A 7,206-nucleotide genomic window follows, 5' to 3' on the forward strand; every position below is an offset into this window, starting at 1 on the left:
GATGGAACCGCTTCCGTCGGCATATAGTTCCCAATCTGTTTCTTCTAGTGGCACATCTCAGAGATCCAGTCAGCTGGAGTAAACTCTTTCGATTGCCTGCAAGCAGTCACGTTCCAGTTCTCCTTTAACTCGGTCAGTTGTTGAAAACGCAACAGGGTTAACAGCGGTAGTAGTTTTTAGGTAAACATCATCTTGTTCCAGCAACAACACCACTTGGTATTTCAGCATTCTGCTAGAGGATAACCAGTGCCCCCCTTTCCGTTTTAGCACAACAGTTATCATATGGGAAATGTACAGTAATCCTTTCTCCTCAGGCGAACTTACGAGCTTCCTGGATCAGTAGCACAGTTGCACCGTTGACGTTTTTTCTTTTTTGGAGGAACCTCTGCCCTCCGGGATCCCCAGTGATTCCTTCCAGACGTCTCCTAGAGTCTTTAGGCCTTTTCTTATAAGGACCGGAGATCCCAGGTAGCAGCCCCAGACTTGTCTAATGAGGCTACCCAAGATGATTCTTCTCTTTTGCAGGAAGCTCTCTTCTCCGGGATCGACCCAAGACTCCTCCCAGGCGTCATCCCAGAACGTTTTGACCTCTGCGTTCGGGACCGGAGATCCCAGCTACCTGCCCCAGACTCCTCCAAGTAAGTAGCTCGAGACATTTTTGTTCTCCTGTAGAGAAATCTCTCAACTCCGACAGGCACCTGAGACTCCTCCCAGGCATCTCCCACAGTCTTCTGTCCTCTGCTTTACCTACCTTAGGGGTCAGGGTGAAGCCCCAGACTCCTCCAAGGAAGCTACCGTTGAGGTTTTTTTCTTTTTTTGGAGGAGCCTCTGCCCTCCGGGATTCCCTGTGATTCCTTCCAGACGTCTCCTAGCGTCTTTTGGCCTTTTCTTATAAGGGCCGGAGATCCCAGGTAGCAGCCGCAGACTTGACTAATGAGGCTACCCTAGATGATTCTTCTCTTTTGCAGGAAGCTCTCTTCTCCGGGATCGACCCAAGTCTCCTCCCAGGCGTCATCCCAGAATGTTTTGACCTCTGTGTTCGGGACCGGAGATCCCAGCTACCTGCCCCAGACTCCTCCAAGTAAATAGCTCGAGACATTTTTCTTCTCCTGTAGAGAAATCTCTCAACTCCGACAGCCACCTGAGACTCCTCCCAGGCATCTCCCACAGTCTTCTGTCCTCTGCTTTACCTACCTAAGGGGTCAGGTAGAAGCCCCAGACTCCTCCAAGGAAGCTACCGTTGAGGTTTTTTTCTTTTTTGGAGGATCCTCTGCCCTCCGGGATCCCCTGTGATTCCTTCCAGACGTCTCCTAGCGTCTTTTGGCCTTTTCTTATAAGGACCGGAGATCCCAGGTAGCAGCCCCAGACTTGTCTAATGAGGCTACCCTAGATGATTCTTCTCTTTTGCAGGAAGCTCTCTTCTCCGGGATCGACCCAAGACTCCTCCCAGGCGTCATCCCAGAACGTTTTGACCTCTGCGTTCGGGACCGGAGATCCCAGCTACCTGCCCCAGACTCCTCCAAGTAAGTAGCTCGAGACATTTTTGTTCTCCTGTAGAGAAATCTCTCAACTCCGACAGGCACCTGAGACTCCTCCCAGGCATCTCCCACAGTCTTCTGTCCTCTGCTTTACCTACCTAAGGGGTCAGGTAGAAGCCCCAGACTCCTCCAAGGAAGCTACCGTTGAGGTTTTTTTCTTTTTTGGAGGAACCTCTGCCCTCCGGGATTCCCTGTGATTCCTTCCAGACGTCTCCTAGCGTCTTTTGGCCTTTTCTTATAAGGGCCGGAGATCCCAGGTAGCAGCCCCAGACTTGACTAACGAGGCTACCCTAGATGATTCTTCTCTTTTGCAGGAAGCTCTCTTCTCCGGGATCGACCCAAGACTCCTCCCAGGCGTCATCCCAGAACGTTTTGACCTCTGCGTTCGGGACCGGAGATCCCAGCTACCTGCCCCAGACTCCTCCAAGTAAGTAGCTCGAGACATTTTTGTTCTCCTGTAGAGAAATCTCTCAACTCCGACAGGCACCTGAGACTCCTCCCAGGCATCTCCCACAGTCTTCTGTCCTCTGCTTTACCTACCTAAGGGGTCAGGTAGAAGCCCCAGACTCCTCCAAGGAAGCTACCGTTGACGTTTTTTCTTGTTTTCAAGGAGCCTCTGCCCTCCGGGATTCCCTGTGATTCCTTCCAGACGTCTCCTAGCGTCTTTTGGCCTTTTCTTATAAGGACCGGAGATCCCAGGTAGCAGCCCCAGACTTGTCTAATGAGGCTACCCTAGATGATTCTTCTCTTTTGCAGGAAGCTCTCTTGTCCGGGATCGAACCAAGACTCCTCCCAGGCGTCATCCCAGAATGTTTTGACCTCTGTGTTCGGGACCGGAGATCCCATCTACCTGCCCCAGACTCCTCCAAGTAAGTAGATCGAGACATTTTTCTTCTCCTGTAGAGAAATCTCTCAACTCCGACAGGCACCTGAGACTCCTCCCAGGCATCTCCCAAAGTCTTCTGTCCTCTGCTTTACCTACCTTAGGGGTCAGGGTGAAGCCCCAGACTCCTCCAAGGAAGCTACCGTTGAGGTTTTTCTCTTTTTTTGGAGGAGCCTCTGACCTCCGGGATTCCCTGTGATTCCTTCCAGACGTCTCCTAGCGTCTTTTGGCCTTTTCTTATAAGGACCGGAGATCACAGATAGCAGCCCCAGACTTGTCTGATGAGGCTACCCTAGATGATTCTTCTCTTTTGCAGGAAGCTCTCTTCTCCGGGATCAACCCAAGACTCCTCCCAGGCGTCATCCCAGAACGTTTTGACCTCTGCGTTCGGGACCGGAGATCCCAGCTACCTGCCCCAGACTCCTCCAAGTAAGTAGCTCGAGACATTTTTGTTCTCCTGTAGAGAAATCTCTCAACTCCGACAGGCACCTGAGACTCCTCCCAGGCATCTCCCACAGTCTTCTGTCCTCTGCTTTACCTACCTAAGGGGTCAGGTAGAAGCCCCAGACTCCTCCAAGGAAGCTACCGTTGACGTTTTTTCTTTTTTGGAGGAAACTCTGCCCTCCGGGATCCCCTGTGATTCCTTCCAGACGTCTCCTAGCGTCTTTTGGCCTTTTCTTATAAGGACCGGAGATCCCAGGTAGCAGCCCCAGACTTGACTAACGAGGCTACGGTAGGTGATTCTCCTCTTTTGCAGGAAGCTCTCTTCTCCGGGATCGACCCAAGACTCCTCCCAGGCGTCATCCCAGAACGTTTTGACCTCTGCGTTCGGGACCGGAGATCCCAGCTACCTGCCCCAGACTCCTCCAAGTAAGTAGCTCGAGACATTTTTGTTCTCCTGTAGAGAAATCTCTCAACTCCAACAGGCACCTGAGACTCCTCCCAGGCATCTCCCACAGTCTTCTGTCCTCTGCTTTACCTACCTAAGGGGTCAGGTAGAAGCCCCAGACTCCTCCAAGGAAGCTACTGTTTAGGTTTTTTTCTTTTTTTGGAGGAGCCTCTGCCCTCCGGGATCCCCTGTGATTCCTTCCAGACGTCTCCTAGAGTCTTTTGGCTTTTTCTTATAAGGGCCGGAGTTCCCAGGTAGCAGCTCCAGACTTGACTAATGAGGCTACCCGAGATGATTCTTTTCTTTTGCAGGAAGCTCTCTTCTCCGGGATCGACCCAAGACTCCTCCCAGGCGTCATCCCAGAATGTTTTGACCTCTGCGTTCAGGACTGGAGATCCCAGCTACCTGCCCCAGACTCCTCCAAGTAAGTAGCTCGAGACATTTTTGTTCTCCTGTAGAGAAATCTCTCAACTCCGACAGGCACCTGAGACTCCTCCCAGGCATCTCCCACAGTCTTCTGTCCTCTGATTTACCTACCTTAGGGGTCAGGGTGAAGCCCCAGACTCCTCCAAGGAAGCTACCGTTGAGGTTTTCTTTTTTTTTCGAGGAGCCTCTGCCCTCCGGGATTCCCTGTGATTCCTTCCAGACGTCTCCTAGCGTCTTTTGGCCTTTTCTTATAAGGACCGGAGATCCCAGGTAGCAGCCCCAGACTTGACTAATGAGGCTACCCGAGATGATTCTTTTCTTTTGCAGGAAGCTCTCTTCTCCGGGATCGACCCAAGACTCCTCCCAGGCGTCATCCCAGAACGTTTCGACCTCTGCGTTCGGGACCGGAGATCCCAGCTACCTGCCCCAGACTCCTCCAAGTAAGTAGCTCGAGACATTTTTGTTCTCCTGTAGAGAAATCTCTCAGCTCTGACAGCCACCTGAGACTCCTCCCAGGCATCTCCCACAGTCTTCTGTCCTCTGCTTTACCTACCTAAGGGGTCAGGTAGAAGCCCCAGACTCCTCCAAGGAAGCTACCGTTGAGGTTTTTTTTCTTTTTTGGAGGATCCTCTGCCCTCCGGGATCCCCTGTGATTCCTTCCAGACGTCTCCTAGCGTCTTTTGGCCTTTTCTTATAAGGACCGGAGATCACAGATAGCAGCCCCAGACTTGTCTAATGAGGCTACCCTAGATGATTCTTTTCTTTTGCAGGAAGCTCTCTTCTCCGGGATCGACCCAAGACTCCTCCCAGGCGTCATCCCAGAACGTTTTGACCTCTGCGTTCGGGACCGGAGATCCCAGCTACCTGCCCCAGACTCCTCCAAGTAAGTAGCTCGAGACATTTTTGTTCTCCTGTAGAGAAATCTCTCAACTCCGACAGGCACCTGAGACTCCTCCCAGGCATCTCCCACAGTCTTCTGTCCTCTGCTTTACCTACCTAAGGGGTCAGGTAGAAGCCCCAGACTCCTCCAAGGAAGCTACCGTTGAGGTTTTTTTCTTTTTTGGAGGATCCTCTGCCCTCCGGGATCCCCTGTGATTCCTTCCAGACGTCTCCTAGCGTCTTTTGGCCTTTTCTTATAAGGACCGGAGATCCCAGGTAGCAGCCCCAGACTTGACCAATGAGGCTACCCTATATGATTCTTCTCTTTTGCAGGAAGCTCTCTTCTCCGGGATCGACCCAAGACTCCAAGACAAGCAGGTGAAGGAAGCCTTGCTGAAGCTTCAGAGAAGGAAGAGGGTCTTTCATTCCGTCTAGCTGGCGCTCTAGGCTTTCACCTGTCTCCTGTCTTTCTGCTCTTTCTTCTTGAGCTCTTGCAGTATTTCTCACGGAATGTTAAGTGGTTAAAAGTGTCCTGGTTTCAGCTTGGATAGAGTTAACTGTCTTCCTAGTAGCTGGTACAGTGCTATGTTTTGAGTTCAGTATGCAAAGAACCTTGATAACACTGATGTTTGCAGTTGTTGCCGAGGAGTGTTTAGATAAAGTCAAGGATTTTTCAGCTTCTCATGCCCAGCCAGCGAGAAAGCTGGAGGGGCAGAAGAAGTTGGCACAGGGGACAGCCAGGGCACCTGACCCATACTGGCCAACAGGGTATTCCATACCATGCGACATCCCATCTAGTATAGGAACTGGGGAGTGGGGGGGGAATCGCTGCTCGGGGACTAGCTGGGTGTGAATGGTGGGTGGTGAGCGATTGCACTGCGCATCATTTGTACATTCCGATCCTTTTATTATTGCTGTTGTCATTTTATTAGTATTATCATTATTAGTTTCTTCCTTTCTGTTCTATTAAACCGTGCTTATCTCAACCCACGAGTTTTACTTCTTTTTCCAGATTTTCTCCCCCATCCCACTGGGTGGGGGGGGAGTGAGTGAGCGGCTGGGTGGTGCATAGTTGCTGGCTGGGGTTAAACCATGATTGTAGGGATTGGCGCTCGGAAGATCTCGCGATGTACGGAAAGAGAAGGGTTAAGGGAGGCGGGATGACCGACAGACAGTATATAAGGGCGTGACGCAGTTGAATAAACGCCATTTGCAGCATCCTCATATTGGTGTCAGTGCTCTGTGGCCCAGGGTATGGTGGACCCTGTGCCGAGTCCCACGGGGTGATCAGACGAATGTCTACAAGTGGTGACCCTGACGTGATTGGACATCGGCGGATTACGCGGGGCATAATCGAAGGCCTGGCCAGGCATGGAAGGAGTCCTGAAGGTGTTGGACTCATGCTCTAGAGAGGTAAAAATCCCTATGGGACAAAAAGAAGCGAAAGCTTGCCTAGAGCGGCTCCTGAAAGAGGAAGCGATAGAGCGCCCGGGGGACATATTGTCTCCTGAGTGCTGGCCGAAATGCACCGCGGCTTTAGCGGAACGGGCTATGGTGACGCAGCATGGTCCGGAGTTAAAGACGTGGGGGCGGATTGGGGCGATTTTCAGGAAAGTGCGGGAGGAGGGCTTAACATGGAAGGAAGCAAAGAGATTGATGCACGCGCAGGCGGAGCGGGGCGTGCAGGCGGATGGGGAGGCGCGGACAGAAGGGCTGACGGAGGTAGCGGAGCAGACGCCTCTGGTGCTCCCAGTGCAGCCGTCGGCACCGGCCGAACCACCGGGATACCCTTGGGAGGAGTTTGAACGGGAGCGTGAACGGGCGAGAGAGGAGGAGCGGGAGAAAGAGCGACAGTTAATTCAGGAGGCAGAGGAACCCGTGGCTGAGCAAAGGAGACGGGAGAAGGAGAGGCAGAGACTAGAGGAGGCGGAGAGGGCTGTGATGAAGGGATCAGAAAAGGAGCAGGTAGAGGAGGGAGCGGTTCCCCTGTATGATCCGGAGGATTGGGTGCCGGGACGTGTTTTGCGAACCGCGCCACAAGCTCACCCTAAGATGGCGCCGACATCCGCTTTCTCCCCGGATGTCTCTCCGGAGGTCGGGAGAGGCGGAGCACGGCCAAAGGAAGGAGGAAGGAAAGTCAGGACACCCCCTCTTACGCGCGTAGCGGAAGAGGAAGAGAGTGGGCCGGACTCAATCGGGGGGTCGGCTCAACGGTTAGAGGAGGCGTGGCAACTGGTGGGCGGAAACCGCTGTCGTCCGCCGCACGCAGCGATAAAACAAAAGGCTATCTCCGGCTGTAAGGCGCAGTCGGCAGCAGCCAGTGAAAAGGCAACGCCTATGCCTTTAATACCTGCGCCCGACCCAGCTACAGATCCGCTGCAGATGTTGCAGCGAGTAGTAGAGGAGATACAGGAGCAGGTGAAGCAACAGCGGCAGCTGCTACAAGCAGCTGGGGAACAGAAAGGAGTTCCCGATTCACCGAAGGTCACGTTGCCAGACTGGAAAATTGTAGCAAAGGAATGTGTTATGGACGGCATACGTTTTGAAGGACCCCCTTTAGTTTGCCCAGTCCGAGCTGGTCCAGGTGGTGT

The 7,206-nt window shown here is 52.9% G+C and overlaps 1 long non-coding RNA gene across 11 annotated transcripts; it reads left to right on the forward strand.

The window, feature by feature from the left end:
* The first annotated feature begins 528 nt into the window (after nucleotides 1-528).
* On the forward strand, nucleotides 529-5,371 carry LOC126037024 (uncharacterized). Of its 11 annotated transcripts, XR_007505447.1 has the most exons (11): nucleotides 529-638; nucleotides 969-1,081; nucleotides 1,411-1,523; nucleotides 1,853-1,965; nucleotides 2,295-2,407; nucleotides 2,738-2,850; nucleotides 3,179-3,291; nucleotides 3,622-3,734; nucleotides 4,064-4,176; nucleotides 4,507-4,619; nucleotides 4,949-5,371. It is a non-coding gene; the product is annotated as an uncharacterized LOC126037024 (long non-coding RNA). The 11 variants fall into 11 exon arrangements; XR_007505456.1 differs by lacking the exon at nucleotides 4,507-4,619; XR_007505453.1 differs by lacking the exon at nucleotides 4,064-4,176.
* The last annotated feature ends 1,835 nt before the right edge of the window (nucleotides 5,372-7,206 follow it).

This window comes from Accipiter gentilis, unplaced genomic scaffold (assembly GCF_929443795.1).
Source record: "Accipiter gentilis unplaced genomic scaffold, bAccGen1.1, whole genome shotgun sequence".
Taxonomy (NCBI): domain Eukaryota; kingdom Metazoa; phylum Chordata; class Aves; order Accipitriformes; family Accipitridae; genus Astur; species Astur gentilis.